At 37.1% G+C, this 18,453-nt stretch overlaps 1 pseudogene; it reads left to right on the top strand.

Moving 5' to 3' along the window:
- The first annotated feature begins 284 nt into the window (after nucleotides 1–284).
- LOC149493269 (uncharacterized) overlaps nucleotides 285–18,453 on the top strand; it is a 42,317-nt pseudogene continuing 24,148 nt past the window's right edge.

Below are 18,453 nucleotides of genomic sequence, written 5' to 3'. Positions count from 1 at the left end.
ACAAAATCTCAAACCAAGTATTAAAAGGAGAATAATTAGACAAAGAATAAACCAATGAAAAAAATATTGATGGATGATAAAATAAAATCCTTGGTTCCCTTTTGCCTTAATTCATAGGAACTGGAAGATATACATTTATGGTATACAGTTTTATAGTGACGGGGAGTTTTGTCACTAGGATTGGGAGGTATCTTTGAGTGTTTAACCTAGAAAGAACCCCTTTGGTAGTACTTGATGGGGCCAAGAATACCTATTTAGACATTGAGGTGATGGCCCATATAGGGATGGTAGTTAGGCATGGAGATACTTATCGCTTGGCTGGAGTTGATGACCAACCTAAGGAGGATGCTTTGGATGAGGAAACTAAGGTTAGAGTCGAAGGAGATGAGAGTGGAGCTAACATTGGATGTATACCTCCTACTTTTTCTGGTGTAGGTCCTTCACGCTCGGTGTCGCAAGATGATACCGACATTTTAAACAATGAGGTGTGAGCTCCCATCCTATCAAGGATGGATATGTTCGACGATTTTATGCAACGGATGGAGACTATGGTGTCTGATCGTTTTACTAGCCCTGACATCTCCTATTGAAGCATTGATTCCCACCTTGATACAATGTAAAATCAGTACTCGGGTTTGAATGCTTAGCTTTAGACGATCATCCACATATTGTAACCTCATCGATCTCCACCTTCTGCAGATTGAGTTTTCGCTTTGTCCTTGTTACTTTTGTTTAGTTTAATTAATGCTTAAACTTTACTTCTGTTTTTGATTTCCCTATTTCTTGAACCAATTTTTTATTGTTTCTTTTTCGTTGTTGGATATTTTGTTTTAATTCTGTTATGTAGTTTTTCTCCTCCCTTTCAGCTTTTAGCCATTGGATTTCTTACCTTTTTATTCCTTAAATTTTATAGTATTTTTCAATACAATTATGGTAAGTGGTTTCTAGCTCATTAATTTTCATCGTGCTTACACTTTGTATTGGGGTATGCTCTTAAGTTTGGGGAATAGTTTTTAATTTTTGCACATTGGGAATGATGTGCTTGATTAAGTTGGAGGAAGAGGAAATTTTGGTTAAAATTTTATTTTTCTTTAGTTATGTGAATTAGCTTAATATGGTTGGATTAATTGTGAACAAATTTGAAAATTATCATAATCTAATAACTTGAGATAAATTGAGTGGTTTTTGAAAGCTATTTTTTTTTAAGCTTTGATTTTGATTTCTAACTTAATATAATTCTTTGATTTAAGCTTTTATTGTCAAGGTCATAAACATCAATTTTTGAGATTTTTATGATAAATATATATGCTTTGATCAAAATTTATTTAACCTTGGCATTCCTAGAACAAATTAGAAATTCCTTTGAGACAAAATTTTTTTAAATGCTCACATTTAGGAAGAGATGATTTAGGCATTCTTTATTTCAAACTCATATTTTAACTTAGGCAACCCCAAGTTGAATTATGACTTTTGCAACCCTTTGAAGCCTATATCAAAAAATTTTCTTGTTTACTCTTTATGAAACCTAGCCACTAGACCAAATTGCAAAACCCTTCTCTTAAGTACATTAATGTATAATAAATAATTTTTAAATTATATTAAGACATAGAAACAAAAATCAAAGGAAGAGAGTATCTAATTATACTAGCAAATGGAGTTCAAAAGAAAAACCCATGAAAAGAAAAGAAAATGAAAATAATCAAACATTCAAGTTTGGGGAATTCAAGCAAAGAAGACGAAATTATTTAAGTGCTATTATAAAGAAACCTTGCCCAAGTATCTCCAATTAAGGCTAATTAAAGATCTCAAAATTAAAAACTCTTTTTACAGAAAGAATATATGTTTTAATATAATTAAATATTGTTACTATACATTATTTGTACTCTTTGTTGATCCTTTTTATCCCTTTTCTTTGTTAACCAAATTATACCCTCTAAACTCCATTACAACCTTGGCAAAAGTCCTTTTGACCTTTTTAATTTGGTGGATTTTAATTGTAGAGAAGGAATGACTAATTTTGCCCATGGGAATGTTGAGTTTATATCGTCTTGATTAAAGGTTAATATTTTTTGTGGAAATTTACATTTTATTTGTTATAGTTTAATTAAGTATTAGTGTTGTAGACCTTAGTAACTCATGTTTAAATTGAATAATGCGTTTTATTGAAAATTAAATCTTTGCAAGGAAATAATTAGCTTAGAGAGCATTTGGTTTATTCTCATGTTAGGAAATTATTGATATTTTTTTAGATTGTGAATAATTATCCCAACCATATTAAGCTAAGCTTTGTTAGATCGACTAGTTTGTGTTTTTGTTCTTGTTTTATTTTTAGTTTCATTGCTTAAGGACAAGCAATGGTTTAAGTTTAGAGAATTTTGATAGTCTTATTTTTATAGTATTTTTAGTTTAATTTTTGTTAGGATTTTTAGCATTTTTAATTACTTTGATTAATTTTCATTTAGATTTATTTATGTTTTTAATTAAGTTTCCTTGTTTCTTGATAAACTTGGTTTGAAGGGTTTTTAGCAGGAAAATAGCCAAAATTTGCATCAAAGAAGGTTGAGTTGAAATAATGAAGGTTAAAAGTTCAACATGGCTAAGTCAGTAAAGTACACAGCTAGGCTGTGTCAGACGCCATGGCCGTGTCTCCAAAAATGAAAGACCCCGAATTTTTATTTTTGAAACCTTTGAATTTTTATTAAATTAAAAATCAGAAATTTTGATTTTGTGGGTTGCGAATAGAATACAGTCTCGATTCGAGCCCAAATTTGCCAGCTGGGCCCAAGCCCAAAAATATATTATTGGAATCTTTGATGTGAGAACACTTAAAAAAAAAAAATTTTTAGGAAATAATATAAAACTCCAGTTACTAATCCATTATAAAATATATTTATATATGTGTGATTATTATATGAATTAATTATCCAAAAATCAAGTATCATTATTATTATTGTTTTTATTGTTATGGAGTAAAATGGAGAAATGTTATGGAATCTAACTAAATTAATCAAAATAAATCGAACCGGACCTGAAATTCAAATTGATTTTTCGAAAACCACACGAATAACCTGAAAACCAAGTGAAAACTTGCAAACCGAGCAAAAATCAAGCCAAATCATTGAATCAGACCAAACCGATTCGAATCGAACCGGAATGATCTAGAAACCGACATAATTTCTTTTTTCTTCCTCTCTTCTCCTTTTTCTTCTCCAGTCGTGCGACAGCCTCCTCCTCCCTTATTCACTGAGTTTTTCGGCCATCGACCACAGATTCTGACAACCAAGCACCCAAACTGCAAGTGCTCGACGATAGGAACCCACCTATGGTCTCTGTTCACGCAGTAGACGCTGGAAACGAAAGGAATCATGCTCGAAGTGACGCTGCCCTCCGATTTCTCTTCTCCGGCGATTCTCGCCGTTTCGGGCAGATATGTTTTCGCCCAAAATCCCAACCCCAAAAGGACCTCGGAAAACTTTTGCTTTTGGAATTTTATTGTTTGAATGTGGAAATGTGATTTTTATTTAAATAAATGGTGACAAAACCTTTTAGGAACGCGATGCCGATAAATCGGTCTTATAAAACATTTGAGTCGCCACCCATTTTTTCGGCAATGGGACCGTTTCCAATTAAAAAGTGACTTCATTTAAAACCCAATTTTTATTCAGGCATACCAAGTACGATTCTGGGTAAGGGAATTAGGTACGTCGGCCCGTTGGAAGCCGACGCCCGGAAAACCGGCCTCTTTTAACCTACAATTTCTAATTTATTTTAGGAAAGCCAATTTATTTAATTAAATCCAACCCGAATAAATCGAACCGAGTTCCTACGTGGAAAATTAGTTAATCGTCCCAAATAAATCCATTCATTGCATCCATACTCATACAAATCATTCAAACCAAAGTAATTGAATCAAATAAATAAAAGACCCGCTCTTGCCTTATGGTTAAAGGCGGGCCACAAACCGGACCTAAAAATACATTCTACCCGATTTAAATTCAACCCATAAACCCAAAACCAAAATCATGCATATTTATTATTTAACACTAAAATCACATTTCTATTATTATTTTCTATTTAATCCTAAACATGCAAATTATTAATAAATCAACAAATTTAATTTCATTTTTAATTTAAACAAAAATTGTAAAATTCATACAAATAAACACATAAAATCACATTTTAGTATTCTAAGCTTAATTAAACTGTGATCTGTTCATAGCTGGACATTTTCAGATTTATTGAAGAAATTAAACTTTATTTATGTGTAAAATTTATTATTATTATTATTATTATTATTATTATTATTATTATTTCTGGAAATCGGATGAACAGTTGCGTGACGCAGCTGTTCTTGGATGAACAGTGATGAATAGTGATGAATAGCGATGAACAGTGATGAACAGTTGCGTGACGCAGCTATTCTTGGATGAACAGTTGCGTGACGCAGTTGTTCTGGTCCAGAATCATTTTCAAACGCTTTATTTAGATCATTTTTTATTTAAATGTGATTTAAGGACATATAAAATGGCCAAATATGAACAGAATATAATTTAAAGAAGCTTAAATTACTAAAACCACAAAAATAGCTTAAATTACTAAAACCACAAAAATATATAAAAATTACAAAGAATGTTAAAGAAATCACCTAATCCTCAGATTGAGGATTGTAAATGGATCAAATGTCTTAACAAATGATGTTTAAGATCTGCCAGAAGCTTTGTTTCCAAGGATATAAATGCTCTTTTTTATCTTTTGATTTTTTTTCTCTCTTTTTTGTGATTTGATTCACCTAGAATTGATATCTAATAGCAATTTTCCTTCAAATCCACTCACAAGAGTGTTTGGAGGAAAATGTGGCCGCAGAGTATTGTGAGAAAATTGTGAAGTCCCCAAAATTGTGAGAAAAAGATCTATTTATAGAAGTAGGTCAGAGCATAGCTGCGTCATGCTACTGTAGCTGCGTGACGCAATTGTAGCTGTAGCTGCTATGCTGACGCTACTGTAGCTGCGCGATGCTACTGTAGCTGCGTGCGCTACTGTAGCTGCATGACGCTACTGTAGCTGCGTGACGCAACTCTTACCCAGCCAGAAACTGAAAATTGATTTAATTTAAATCCTTGGATTAAAAGACTTCTAGATACCATTAAGACAATCTGTATCCTCGTATCCTCATCGAATCAGGCGGGGGCATAAAAACACGCGTCAACAGTTTGCCCCCCCCCCCCACTTTATCATTAATTGTATAAACGATTAATGTTAAAGTGGTCCATTGATGTGCCTTCAGTCTGGCAATCATCCTCGAAGCTCGGTTTGATCGGCTCGAAAGATGTTGAGTTGATTTGATCATCTGGCCACCTCCTCAGCTCGGTTTGATTGGCTTTTGTCGGCTCCAGTCGGATCAGTAATGATATCCAAAATTTGATTTGATGAAGATACCTTTGAGGCTCGGTTTGATCGGCTCGAAAGGTTTTGGGTTGATTTGATCATCTGGCCACCTCCTCAGCTCGGTTTGATCGGCTTTTGTCGGCTCCAGTCGGATCAGTAATGATATCCAAAATTTGGTTTGATGAAGATACCATTTGAGGCTCGGTTTGATCGGCTCGAAAGGTTTTGGGTTGATTTGATCATCTGGCCACCTTCTCAGCTCGGTTTGATCGGCTTTCGTCGGCTCCAGTCGAATCAGTAATGATATCCAAAATTTGATTTGATGAAGATACCATTTGAGGCTCGGTTTGATCGGCTCGAAAGGTTTTGCCCTAGTCAACTTCGCAATTCACCATCATTGACCGGGAAAAGAGTTCAAACAGCTTCGTAATACACCATCACTGTTTAGAGGATGAAATTGTCTTGATCAGCTTCGCAATACACCATCACTAATCAGTAAGAGAATTGACTCGATCAACTTCGCAATACACCATCACTAATCGAGAAAAATGATCTGAACAGCTTCGCAATACACCATCACTGCTCAGTAGGACCTATCGGTTTCGAGAAACCGTCAACGGTTGGCCTGAAAAATTGTTCATAAGAAAAAGAGCAATATCTGTGTACAAACAGACCTTGCCTTTTGTTAGAAAAATGTTGGGACATCACATTACCCCATGCATTAATAATTGTAAACTTTGAAATTTGGTTGGCTTGAAAAATTTGAATTTACGTGAAGGCTCCAGTCGGACTACATCAGCGTTCTAAGCATCGGCAGTCATCTGGTCACGTCCAAGGTTCCATTAACCTGAAGGCTCCAGTCGGACTACATCAGCGTTCTAAGCATCGGCAGTCATCTGGTCATGTCCAAGGTTCCATTAACCCGAAGGCTCCAATCAAACTACATCAGCGTTCTAAGCATCAGCAGTCATCTGGTCACGTTCAAGGTTCCATTAACCTGAAGGCTCCAGTCGGATTACATCGGCGTTTTGAGCGTCAGTGGTCATCTGGCCACGTTCAAGGTTCCATTAACCTTGATAAGGATCCGGGATCGGGAATCAAAGGAATGAGATATAAGTTCGCCTCTATGGCACCCCACGTTTATAAGGAAACGGAAACACCAATAATCGAGATTAAAACGCTCTATGGCACCCCACGTTTATAAGGAAACGGTAACACCAATAATCGAGCAAAGAACAAGATAAACGCCACAACGAGTTGATAAGTTTACCTTAATTCTTGATGCAATTAGAGGATAGCAAATTCTCACAATCTCTCTAATCAAGAAGAACATGCAAGAGCATGAACAATCTGTCTTTGATTCAAATTATGCCAAAAATCTTGTTTTACATCTTAAGGAGGCTATTTATATGCCTCAACAACCCTAAATTTAAAGAAGAGTATCTAACTAGGCTGCCCTAAGGCCAAAACACATGGGACTAACTATTACACATAAAATAGAATCATTTCCAACCCAAAATAGACAACTTAATATTGGGCAGATTGCATGCATATAAAATTAGCCCAAAACAACTTAAAACAAACACTATAAGCCCATATCCCTTACATAGTAATTAGACCAAAACAAGCAACAAGAAATAAGAACACGTCCAAGCCCACATCCCTTACATATTAGCATGGCTAGAGTGTGCTACACCAACAGCACATGTCTCCAACATTGTAAGAAGCTTAGGTTTGCCTTCAAGTTCCACATAACACTTGTTAAATGCCACATCATGAAGCTCTTGTGTAATTTGGGCTTGAACATATAAGGATATGGCTGCCCCATATCTCTTTGCTTGACTTCTTGTAATTGGCCCACTAGGAAACACTAATGGATCTCCTATGTTGTTCTCCTTGCTCCCTTGAGCTCCATGGTTGAGTGATGGTCGATCCATATCATTCCCCCCTTCCTCAAAAAGATTTGTCCTCAAATCTGCATCCATGTCAAAAGGAGACAAATCACTAACGTTAAAGGTAGCGGAAACACCATACTCACCTGGTAAGTCTATCTTGTAGGCGTTGTCATTGATGCGTTCCAAGACTTGGAATGGACCATCTCCACGTGCATCTAGCTTAGACTTTCGTTGGTTGGGAAACCTCTCCTTCCGAAGGTGCACCCAAACCCAATCTCCAGGTGCAAACACCAGCTTCTTCCTTCCTTTGTTTGCCTTGTCAGCATACTGTTTGTTCCTCTTTTCAATATTTGCTCGAGCCTTCTCATGTAAAGACTTCACCAATTCAGCCTTTTTATCACCATCTAGACTAGAGAGCTCATGTAAAGGTAAAGGAACAAGATCCAAAACAGTTAGTGGGTTAAATCCATAAACAAGTTCAAATGGAGTAAAACCTGAAGTAGAATGTATGCTTCGATTATATGCAAATTCAATAAATGGCAAACAATCCTCCCAAGTTTTCAAATTTTTACCCACTATAGCACGAAGTAAAGTTCCTAAAGTCCTATTCACAACTTCAGTTTGTCCATCTGTTTGTGGATGACAAGTAGTAGAATAAAGTAATTTTGTACCTAGCTTACCCCACAAAACCTTCCAAAAATGTGAAAGGAACTTAGCATCCCTATCAGAAACGATAGTCCGTGGAACTCCATGTAATCGTACCACCTCCTAAAGAACAATTCAGCAACATGAATAGCATCATCAGTTTTATGACAAGGAATGAAATGAGCCATTTTGCTGAACCTATCAACCACTACAAATTTACTGTCTCTACCATGCCTAGTCCTAGGTAATCCAAGTACAAAATCCATAGATATATCAACCCAAGGTGAACTAGGAACTGGTAAAGGCATATACAAGCCATGAGGCATAGACTTAGACTTGGCCTGTTTACAAGTAAGACAAGAATCACAAACTTTCTCGACATCTTTACGCATATGAGGCCAATAAAAATGTTCATTCAACATGTCATAAGTCTTATGTACCCCAAAATGTCCCATCAATCCCCCACAATGAGACTCAAGTACAAGCAAATCACGCATAGAGCATTTAGGAACACAAAGTTTACTGCCCTTAAACAAATATCCTTCATGTCGATAAAATTTGTCAAATGCTCCATGTTCACATGCCAAATACACATTGCCAAAATCAGAATAAGACACATACAAATCCTTAACATACTCGAATCCTAGCAACTTAGAACTAAGAGTAGTAAGTAAAGCATGTCTCCGTGACAATGCATCAGCAACAATGTTATCCTTTCCATGCTTGTATTTAATAACGTAAGGGAATTGTTCAATGAACTCAACCCACTTACCATGTCGCTTGTTGAGCTTACCTTGACCCTTCAAGTGTTTTAGGGCTTCGTGATCAGTGTGAATGACAAACTCCTTAGGTAATAAGTAGTGTTGCCATACGTTCAAAGTCCTCACCAAGGCATATAGCTCCTTGTCATAGGTCGAGTAATTGAGTTGTGCTCCATTCAACTTCTCACTGAAATAGGCAATTGGCTTCTTCTCTTGCATCAGCACTCCTCCAATACCTACACCAGAAGCATCACACTCAATTTCAAAGGTGTTCTCAAAATTAGGTAAAGAAAGTATTGGAGCGGATGTCAACTTCCCTTTAAGCATGTCAAATGCTTTCTGTTGTTCCTCGCCCCACTTGAACCCAACTTCCTTTTTAATTACCTCCGTGAGTGGTGCGGCAATTGAAGAGAAATCTTGTACAAACCGTCGGTAGAAACTTGCCAACCCATGGAAACTTCGTACATCCGAAGCTGATTTCGGCGTCGGCCATTCCTTTATAGCTTTCACTTTCTCGTCATCCACCTCTATACCCTGCGCACTCACAACAAAACCAAGAAACACAAGTCTATCTATACAAAATGTGCATTTCTTAAGCTTAGCATACAATGTTCAGTTCTCAAAGCTTGTAATACTAGCCTAACATGCCCAACATGATCATTAAGAGACTTGCTATAAACAAGTATATCATCAAAGTACACAACTACAAATTTTCCTAAGAAAGCACGTAAAACATGGTTCATAAGCCTCATGAAAGTACTAGGTGCATTAGACAATCCAAAAGGCATAACTGACCATTCATACAAACCATACTTAGTTTTGAAAGCAGTTTTCCATTCATCACCTGGTTGCATTCGAATTTGATGATAACCACTCATTAAATTGATCTTTGTAAAGTAAGTAGACCCACACAACTCATCTAACATGTCATCAAGTCTAGGAATAGGGTGTCTATACTTTACAGTGATTTTGTTGACCGCCCTGCAGTCAATACACATTCGCCATGTACCATCCTTTTTGGGTACTAAAAGTACTGGAACGGCACAAGGACTCATGCTCTCTCGCACCAATCCTTTCTCCATAAGCTCATCAACTTGCCTCTGCAACTCCTTTGTCTCCGTTGGATTGCTTCGATAGGCTGGTCGATTTGGAATGGTGGAGCCAGGAATGAAATCAATCTGATGTTCTATCCCTCTCAAAGGCGGTAATCCACTAGGTAGCTCCTCTGGAAAAACATCAGTGAATTCCTGTAACATAGAAACAAACACAGGAGGTAAACCATCAAGATTAGTGTCAGCGTTAGAAAATAAAATTTCCTTGAACCTAAGAAGCAACACGGGGTTGCCTCAAGGCTATGGCACACTTAACCTCTCTAGCTCTCGCATAAAAAGTGTGTTTCTTTCTCTCCTCTCTTTGTGTTTCACTCACTTTTGGGCCAATAATCTGTTTGGTATCTTTTGTGGCCTCTTTCTTTTCAACCTCTCTTTTAATACTCTTTTGTTCTCTCGAACTGGATGTCTCACTCTCATTTTCCCTCAAAGCTGAAGTTTCTCTCTCTCTCTCAAATATTTTCTTCTGATCGGTGTACACTTCTTGAGGTGATAATGGAACAAGAGTCACCTTCTTCCCCTTATGAACCAAAGAGTATCGGTTAAAGAACCCATCATGTAGTGCCTTTCGATCATATTGCCATGGCCTTCCCAACAATAGATGGCCTGCCTGCATCGGTACTACATCACACAAAATCTCATCTTTGTACCATCCAATGGAGAATGGCACAAGCACCTGGCGCGTCACCTTCACCTCTCCACCATCATTCAACCATTGTAATCTATAAGGTTTAGGATGTTTAAGACATGCCAAATTCAACTTATTCACCATACTCACACTAGCAACATTAGTGCAACTACCCCCATTAATAATAAGCAAGCACACTTTTCCATGTATCAAGCATCTAGTGTGAAATATGTTCTCACGTTGTTCAAGGCTCTCCTCCTTAACATGCATATTCAAAACTCGCCTAACAACTAGAGATTCTCCACGTTCAGCAAACAACAAGTTATGCTCATCCTCATCTGAATTATCATTATCAACATCATGCAAATGAGGCATATCATCACAATCACTACATTCGGATTCAGAACTAACATTTCCATCTTCCCTAACAATCATAACCCTTTTATTAGGACATTGAGATGCAATATGCCCTTTTCCTAAACACTTAAAGCATTTAATTTCTCTAGCAGGGTTTATAGAGTTAGAAGTACCTTTGTTTCCTTTGAATGTAGTTTGGGCAACCTCTTTACCTTTCGAAACTGATTCCGTTCTTTGGAGACTAGGACCTTTGAAATCTCTCTTCTCTCCTCCTTTGGACCATTTGGTTCCCAAAGTATTGTTGGAATATTTGTTGGTAGACTCTCCCTTTTTCTGCCTTTCTAGCTTCATGGCCATATCTACCATCTCTTCTAGTGTATCATAGCGATACATCTCCAAAGCATCAGCAATATCGCTATTTAGACCTCCAAGGAATCGTGACATGGTAATTTGGACATCTTCCTCAATCTTGGCTCTTGCCATGCAAATCTCCATCTCCTTATAGTACTCTTCCACGCTCCTCCCTCCTTGCACCATTCTTGCTAGTTTGTTGTGTAAATCCCTAAAGTAATGAGCAGGGACAAACTTTTGGTGCATTAATTCCTTCATGATCTCCCATGGTGGTACCGGTCGCATCCCCCTACTTTTTCTTTTTAGTAGCAATTGTTCCCACCAAAACATAGCATATCCTTTGAACTCCACAGCTGCAACATGGGATTTCTTCTCCTGGGAATAATTATGGCATTCAAAGATTTGTTCTACCTTTCTCTCCCATTCAAGGTATTCTTCAGCATTGTTGTTGCCATTGAATTCTGGGATCCTCATTTTGATTGCTCCCAAGTCTCCATCAATTTTATTAGGATTAGTATCTTCAGTTTCCTCATTATCATGGGTTTGAATTCTAACTTGGGGACGGGCTCTAGTGGCATTAGAGCTTTGTGAAGCCTTCATCTCTTGCAATTCTTCCCTCATGTCTTGAAAGAGATTGTTGAAGGTTCTAAATTGTCCTTGGATAGATTCCATGAACAACTTTAGTTGAGGATCTCTAATTGGATTTCCATCTCCGTTACCATCTCCAGATGTGCCTGAACTCATGGTTAGTATTCAAGAATAGAAAACACGAAAAAGATTTGAGTTAGTGATAAAGCACTCCCTCACGTGTTTACACTCCTCAATCACTCCTTGCAAATCCTCCAATTGTACTTCAGAATTTTAGGCCAACCAATCAATCTCAAAGCACGTTTAGAACACAAGGAAAATAAACCTTAACAAAAGAAACGTAAGCACAATTCTAGAAAGAAAACTCAAACAAAATGAATGGTAGCACAAGAACAAAACAATGTACTACTTGATTATTAATTAGAGTGATTGGAACAAGCAAATACACCCTAACAATATAAATGAAGCAAAGATAGCACACAAACAAGAAATAGAAACTAGAATTTAAAAGACAATTTAGGGATATAGTGTATGAATTTAGTTTACTACAAAGCAAACCAAATATGGACCTAATTAATTCTACCCAATCAAAGCAAGCAAACAAAGAAAACCCAAAAAAATTTTTTTTTTTTTTTTAAAGGTACTGTAGCAAGTTTGCTTCTGAGTTCCTGTAGCAAGTTACTGTAGCAGACGTGCTTGGCTTGTATCCTCACTTAACCCACAAATGTGACCCAATTTAGGTAGGGTAAGGCCTTAACAAGGTATAAGTGGATGGTTTGTGTCTCCCAATTTCAATCTAGGTAGATATTGACTTAGTATGTAGGTTGTCCAACAATTTTTTTTTGTCTACCAATTCAACTTAAGTAGGTAATGACCTTAACAACAATTTGACTTATCTCTCTTTAACAATGACTTTCTTTTTTTTTTTATGATCTAATTAGTAAGATCTAAGGTTGCAATGTCCAGATTTCCCTTTTGTTTTTTTTTTTTTATTATTATCAAGAAACAAGCAAACAACAAGAAGGAACATCTAGCGGAAAGCATGTTTGCTCTGATACCAAATGATACGACCCTAGCCAATTAACAAGTACTCTTGCAAATCAACAAGGAACATCTAGCGGAAAGCATGCAATCTCGGAAGTACCCGACAATCCCTTTAACCCCCAAGTACTCTTGAAGAGAGAAAGCAAGGAATTTAGAACAAGAATCAGAAACTTACCTTCAAGTACTCTTGAAAACAACTCTGAAATTCTTGGTGCAATTAATCTTGTAGAACTGACAAGCTTAACTACTAAGGATATTTTGGTTCTATGAAGAACACAATCTGTTCTTGAAAGAACAAGAAGAAAACGTTTTGTTTTGATTTCAATTCAATTTAGGTAGGTAATGACTTAGTCCAACAATGACTTCTGTGTCTCCCAATTCAATTTTAGGTAGGTAATGACTTTGTCCAACAATGATTTTTGTGTCTCCCAATTCAATTTTAGGTAGGTAATGTCTTTAACAACCAATTCAGATCCAGATTTTTTTTTTTTTTTTATCAAGAGATAAGCAAACAACAAGAATGTTCAAAGATAGATCTTGAATTAGTCAAAAGGGTAACTAGAAAATGATGCAAACAATAAGAAGATACAAAGAGAAAACTAGATTCAAGAAGATTTAACAAGAAAATTCTAGATCCAAGAAGATCTAATGAGATAATGTCTAGATCGAACAATATTTAAAGAATTTTTTTTTTCAGATCTAGAATGGAAACAAGAATTTAGACAAACAACAATGGAATTCAACAACAAGAAAACTCAAATTCCTAACTAAGATAACAGAAATTACCCCAAAACTTTGATTTGGCACTGATACCAAATGATAAGGATCCGGGATCGGGAATCAAAGGAATGAGATATAAGTTCGCCTCTATGGCACCCCACGTTTATAAGGAAACGGAAACACCAATAATCGAGATTAAAACGCTCTATGGCACCCCACGTTTATAAGGAAACGGTAACACCAATAATCGAGCAAAGAACAAGATAAATGCCACAACGAGTTGATAAGTTTACCTTAATTCTTGATGCAATTAGAGGATAGCAAATTCTCACAATCTCTCTAATTAAGAAGAACATGCAAGAGCATGAACAATCTGTCTTTGATTCAAATTATGCCAAAAATCTCGTTTTACATCTTAAGGAGGCTATTTATATGCCTCAACAACCCTAAATTTAAAGAAGAGTATCTAACTAGGATGCCCTAAGGCCAAAACACATGGGCCTAACTATTACACACAAAATAGAATCATTTCCAACCCAAAATAGACAACTTAATATTGGGCAGATTGCATGCATATAAAATTAGCCCAAAACAACTTAAAACAAACACTATAAGCCCATATCCCTTACATAGTAATTAGACCAAAACAAGCAACAAGAAATAAGAACACGTCCAAGCCCACATCCCTTACATATTAGCATGGCTAGAGTGTGCTACACCAACAGCACATGTCTCCAACATTGTAAGAAGCTTAGGTTTGCCTTCAAGTTCCACATAACACTTGTTAAATGCCACATCATGAAGCTCTTGTGTAATTTGGGCTTGAACATATAAGGATATGGCTGCCCCATATCTCTTTGCTTGACTTCTTGTAATTGGCCCACTAGGAAACACTAATGGATCTCCTATGTTGTTCTCCTTGCTCCCTTGAGCTCCATGGTTGAGTGATGGTTGATCCATATCAAACCTGAAGGCTCCAGTCGGACTACATCGGCGTTTTGAGCGTCAGCGGTCATCTGGCCACATTCAAGATGATTTTAAAAAAGGGATTTCTCCTCAGCTCGGTGTAATCGACTTTAGAGTGTTTGAGATTGTCCTTGATCAGCTTCGAAATACACCATCACTAATCAGGATTGGAGTCAACTTTGAAATACACCATCATTGACTCGATTAAAGATTCCAAAGCTTAGTTTGATCGGCTTTGTTTTCCACCTCTTCAGCTCAGTTTGGTCAGCTTTAGAGGATTTGGTACAAGAATTGTCTTGATCAGCTTCGCAATACACCATCACTAATCAAGATTTGGATTTAAACAGCTTCGCGATACACCATCACTGCTTGGTCATTGAGATTGGCCTGATCAGCTTCGCAATATACCATCACTAATCAGTAAGAGGATTGACTCGATCAGCTTCGCAATACACCATCACTAATCGAGAAAAATGATCCAAACAGCTTCGCGATACACCATCACTGCTTGGTGAGATCGAACGGCTTCGTGAAACCATCACCGATTGACCATTGAGATTGTACTTGTGCAAAGCTTGGTTTAATCGGCTCTATTGAATGTTGGAGCGTCAACGGCTTTGAGAAACCATCACCGGTTGACCTGAAAACATTTTCAAAAAAGAGGAGCAAGTTCTGAGTACAAACAGATCTTGCCTTTATTAGATGTTTGGGGCGTCACATGCCCCATGTATTAATAATCATGAATTTTGAAATTTGAAGTTTTGCATCAGGGCAAAAGATTATATTTTTGCCCCCAGTCCGGAATTCATCCTGAGACCAAAAATATTATCTTTTAAGATAACCTTGAAAACTTTATTTTTCAGGTGTACCTTTCCTGATGCGGGGTTTGAAAGAAAAACTTACCTGAGGGTATCTGATGATTTTGCCCCCTGTGTGGCGAGTAGATGGAACTGTTGAAATATGTGAGCCGCACACCGACTCCAAATTGATTTCTTCTTCTTTTTTTTTTTTTTTTGGATTTTTGCTGTATTCCTGTACAAAGAAAACAAAGCCACAAAAACAAAATGGAAGCATCCCACTCACTTGCAAGAGTGGTCCACCTTATTAACACAGGCATAAATGGAGGTATCCCACTCGCTTGCAAGAGTGGTCCACCTTATTAACACAGGCATAAATGCCCACATACATTGTTCCAGAATTAACAAAAGACAACAAATCTTTTCTTTTCGAAATTATTTGCTGGATTAGCACCTGGGCCTCCTGCCCTTGGATTAAAAAAAATGAAAGCACATTGAAGTGGTTTTTTTTTTTTTTTTTTGCAACTAAGGACAGAAACTTACATTACAGACAAACAATGGGGTGATCATCTTATCACCTGCAACACTCAGAAAAATAAAATATGCAACTCCCTTATGTATGCATGAACCTACTAAGTGCTAAGGATTTTATTCATGGTTTTTCTTTATCGATCCTTCCAAGGAAATCACCGAGAAAATAGCATTTGACGTCCTGATTGCTGTCTGAGAGAATCCAACACTCAGGGAGGACCAACAACCAAAAATCTTCAAAACAAACATGCAGTCATACAAATCATGTGATTATAACTTAACAAATTTGCCCCCTCTACGAGGCTATCAATTCCCCCATACTTGGCTCTTTACTTGTCCCTAAGCAAAACATTCATCTCTTTTTCTTTTTTCTTCTTTTTTTTTTATTTATGTTGACCATGTTTATTTTCACTCGTTGATTTGGACTTCTAAAGTAATCTACCCAAAGATAAGAGATTGATTTGATTTTGAATCAAGCATTCTAAGTGAACATGGCATCTAAAACTTCAATTTAGCAAATAAAATCTAAAGTTTAAAAATCTAGCCCAACTTTAAAACATGAGATAGGCAATTCTCCTTCCTTAGAATGCGAAATAGGAAGTACTTAGGACGAGTTTAGCACACATGTAATGTTTCTCATCTCAACGTATTTTTAGGTAACCTATTTCTATCACACAAAGTGGTTGCATTTTATGCTCCGTACCACTTGTACTGCATTTTTTTCTTTTGGTGGGAATATAAGTAAAAAGTGGTTGCATTTTATGCTCCATACCACTTTTCATTAGAACGGATTTCCGTTATTCCCTCAATCTTGATTTTTCTCTCGCAATACCCTCATCATTTATTGACTTGAAACATACTTGTATCATGGCTTTAGTTTCCCTTTTCTTCCTACTTCTTATTCAAGTTAGGATTCATGCTTCTCTTAAGCCAAAATTATGTCTAGATTTTTTTAACTAGAGATTTACAGTTTTGCTAAAGAAACCTCACATGTCATGTTTCAAACCCTAATACCTAAGTTCATAATCAAATCTTAAACATATAATCATTGACATCTCTTAATCATGGTATATTATTCAGGACTTCCATTTCAAAAAGTGAAATATAAGCAAACCAACATGTAGGGACTAAACATTGAACTAAGGCAAAGAAATTGACTCTATCTCCTTTTTTTTGAAAAGATGAGTAAAATGAAGATATGACTCCCAAACGTTGACCAGGATGTCAGTGCCAAACTCTCAAAGTGATTTCCTAGAACGGATCAAAAAGGACCTGAATTAAAGGGGTTTCTACATGTATGCATGAAAAATGTAGGCACATAGGATGAGGGATGCAAAATCTAATGTGCTAATAACTAGTATGGAAATAAGATCTCATTTTTTACGACTGGACCTAAAATTCGATATGAATAACACAACAATAGTTTATTTTGTCTTCAAACATTTCTGGCATTACCTGTCGTCGACTGTTCCTTTTGAACTTTACAGTCGACTATTTTCTCTCAAGTCTTTAATTTTTGCTTTGGAATGAAAGAATTTCCAAGAGGGATACTTTTGTTATCATTTTTGTTTTTGTATCCTTACTTTTTGCCTTGAAACAGATGGTCCCAAGCAGGATCTTATTTTGTTTTATTACAAATTCTGTAATCTCTCACTTATTTTCAGATAATGCGAGAAATGTAAAAATACAAAGGAATCGCAACCCCCTTGTAACTCCCCTTTTCTTTCGGGTATAATTCACTATAAATGATTGCATTATGTTATTCAAAACGAATTTGAGGTCCAGTCTCAAAATCAAGGTCAAACGTCCATACCGAAAATTAGCTCTTACTAATGCATGCTGAAAAGAAAAATATTACATGATGCATGAATTGTGACATCCCAGGTTTGGGGCACAACACCTTAGGCGAATCCCACATCGGCTACGCACAAGGTGGAAGTCCTATACATAAAGGGTGGCAACCTTGAACTAGTGTGACGCGTTTTGGGCTGGCAGAGCGGAGGTTTCCCTGGCCCAGAAACAAAACCGTGAGGGTTCAGGCCAGGTTTGGCACCCAAAGCGGACAATATCACACTGGGGCTGGGCTGTTACAATTTGGTATTAGAGCCAAAGCCTTGTCCCTCTGGCCGGTGGTGGGGCAAACCTCAGCGAGGACGCTGAGTCCCTAAGGGGGGGTGTGTGTGACATCCCAGGTTTGGGGCACAACACCTTAGGCGAATCCCACATCGGCTACGCACAAGGTGGAAGTCCTATACATAAAGGGTGGCAACCTTGAACTAGTGTGACGCATTTTGGGCTGGCAGAGCGGAGGTTTCCCTGGCCCAGGTTTGGCACCCAAAGCGGACAATATCACACTAGGGCTGGGCTGTTACATGAATGTTACAACATATGTACAGTTTATAACATACAGGGGAACGGGAGTTAGGAAATGCATGCCTTCCAACCTTATTTCTCCCACACACGGATTCCATTGGTATAAATTCCGACATCTGTTTCCTAGGAATTGGTCTAATCTCGACAACCAACAGGGGGTTTTGAGATTGACGATATCAACTCTTGGAAATGAATGCGGCATAATAACAACAAACAGAATCAGGTGTTCCCTAAGGGAAGTGACTATGGCTTTTCGACTACATGCATTGGCTTTAGTCTTATTAGGCTTACAAAGTCTGGGTT

The sequence above is a fragment of the Jatropha curcas genome, chromosome 10 (assembly GCF_041381405.1).
Source record: "Jatropha curcas cultivar XTBG-Jc1 chromosome 10, XTBG_Jcur_1.0, whole genome shotgun sequence".
Lineage (NCBI taxonomy): Eukaryota > Viridiplantae > Streptophyta > Magnoliopsida > Malpighiales > Euphorbiaceae > Jatropha > Jatropha curcas.
The sequence above is the reverse complement of the archived record's forward strand: the minus strand, read 5'-3'. Positions and strand labels throughout refer to the sequence as shown.